At 40.0% G+C, this 2,452-nt stretch overlaps 1 pseudogene; it reads left to right on the forward strand.

The window, feature by feature from the left end:
• Positions 1–1,890, forward strand: part of LOC103203750 — a 41,454-nt pseudogene extending 39,564 nt beyond the window's left edge.
• The last annotated feature ends 562 nt before the right edge of the window (positions 1,891–2,452 follow it).

The following is a 2,452-nucleotide window of genomic DNA, read 5'->3' on the forward strand; positions in this document are numbered from 1 at the left end:
AATATCCTCCTTGGTGAAGTGTCTATTCATGTCTTCTGCCCATTTTTTAATTGGATTGTTTGTCTTTTTGTTATTGAGGTGTTGGAGTTTTCTATAAATTTTAGAGATAAGTACCTTGTCAGATCATATATTGCATCTTATGATTGTGGAACTTCTATTTAAAAAATTGAATAACAAATGGGTGGTTGGCTGGAAAATAAGAACTGAACACAGAAAAAAACAAGTACCTAAATGGATAGAAGAGGAGCCAGCCAAAAAGAAGTATGGATAAATTCCCAGGCGGGATCCTATGTTGATAGAAAAAGATTGCCCACATTTATGGGCAAAGATTGTTACATTTGTCACAGATGTGACAACTGTTATAGTTGTTAGGTGCCATCAAGTTGTCTCTGACCCATAGTGACCCTATGTACAGCAGAATGAAACACTTCCCAGTCCTGTGCCAGCTCCATGGTTCCTGCTCCATGATCCTATTGTTGTAGCCACTGTGTCAATCCATCTTGTTGAGGGTCTTCCCCTCTTTTGTTGACCCTCCACCTTACCAAGCACAACATTTTTCTCTAGGGAATGGTCCCTTCTGACAACATGACCAAAGTAAGTGAGATGAAGTCTGGCCATTCTCGCTTCCAAGAATCATTCTGGCTGCACTTCTTCCAGGACAGATCTGTTAGTTCTTTTAGCAGTCCATGGTACTTTAAGCATTCTCCGTCAGGCCCACAACTCAAAAGCATCAACTCTTCTTCAGTCTTCCTTATTCATTGTCCAGCTCTCACATGCTTATGAGGCAATTGAAAATACCATGGCTTGTAGGCGCACCTTAGTCCTCAAGGAGACATCTTTGCTTTTCAGCACTTGAAAGTGGTCCTTTGCAGCCAATTTGCCCAGTGCTGTACATCATCTGATATCTTGACTGCTTCTTCCATTGGTGTTGATTGTAGAACCAAGTAATATGAAGTCTTTGACAACTTCAATCTTTTCTCCATTTATCGGGATGGTACTTACTGGTCCAGATGTGAGGATTTTTGTTTTCTTTGTATTGAGGTGTAATCCATATTGCAGACTGTAGTCTTCAATCTTCATCAGCAAGTGTTTCACATCATCCTCACTTTCAGCAGGCAAAATTGTGTCATCAGCATATCACAGGTTGTTAATGATTCTTCCTCCAATCCTGATGTCATGTTCTTTTTCATATAGTCCAGCTTCTCGGATTATTTGCTCAGCATACAGATTGAATTAGTGTGGTGAAAGAATACAACCCTGACTCACTCCCTTCTTGATTTTAAACCATGCAGCATCCCCTTGTTCCCCTAAATGTGACTACTAATGCTAAGTAACTAAAGAACCCAGTTTCCTGCTCCCCAGGAATGGTTAGACTCACTGAACTCCAGTCAACAGTTCAGAATTCCAAACTCATTAAGACCCCCATGGCCCTGCCAGAGGACATCATCACCCAGCAATACGATGCAGAGGCGAGAGTGGAAGAAGCGTAGCAGGAGGGGCTGGGAAGGGTGCAGGGGAGCAGAATGTGGCCAGGATCATTGAAACCTGGCCTTGGAGTGAAAGCCAGCTAGACTGCTCAAAAGGTAAGAAGAGTAGAAGCAGAGAAGAAAGTCACAGCAAAGAAGCAGAAGGACTCTGATGTATCAGAAGAAAGTGAATCCAATGATGAGGAGAGCCAGAAAAAAAGAGAGATCCCATGCTGCAGGAGAGCCATGGGCTCAGAATCAACAGGAAGTTCTGGAATTAGCATTACAGCAGTATCCAAAGGGATCCTCTGACCACTGGCCCCAAATAGCCAAATGTGTCCTGTCTAAGGGTAAGGAAGACTGTATCACTAGAAACAAGTGGCTAGCCAAACTGGTCCAAAAGAAAATACAAGCTAAATGCTGAATATTCTGGAAGCCGATGTTAACTTTTGTTTTCTAAAATGATTATTTTTAAGATCTTATCAATAAATTTGCATTTTGGACCTCAGTTTTTCTAAATGTTATGTCTCTTAGTAAAATAAATATATATATTTTTTAACCACTCATCAGCAAATCCCCAGAAATGACATTTTAACTTTTCCAGAACACCCAGAATAATGATCTGGATTATTAAGTATTGTATGTTTATGAAGAGAGGGATTTTTTCTTCCCTCAAACAAATGTTGCAAACAGAATTCAAGTACTTTTTACAACCTGTCATCACTGTCCTGTGGTAATGACTGAAGACACATTAGGTTTTTAATTATTAGCAATCTGGCTAGCACTTCATAACATAGTCTAGCTGCAAATTGAGATGAAATGTGTTTTGTCATCATCAAATTGAAACAATATTGTCTATGCATGCTACAATATTTGTTTCTTTCTTTTCATATCCTCATATGAAAACATCGTTAGTTTAGCACCATTTGGCCATCAGACCTTCTCTGAGTTTCAGAGCAATTGCAAAGGAATCAGATAGTCTGGAA

Source organism: Orycteropus afer, unplaced genomic scaffold (assembly GCF_000298275.1).
Source record: "Orycteropus afer afer isolate SDZICR_OR568_19922 unplaced genomic scaffold, OryAfe1.0 scaffold00226, whole genome shotgun sequence".
NCBI classification, from domain to species: Eukaryota; Metazoa; Chordata; class Mammalia; order Tubulidentata; family Orycteropodidae; genus Orycteropus; species Orycteropus afer.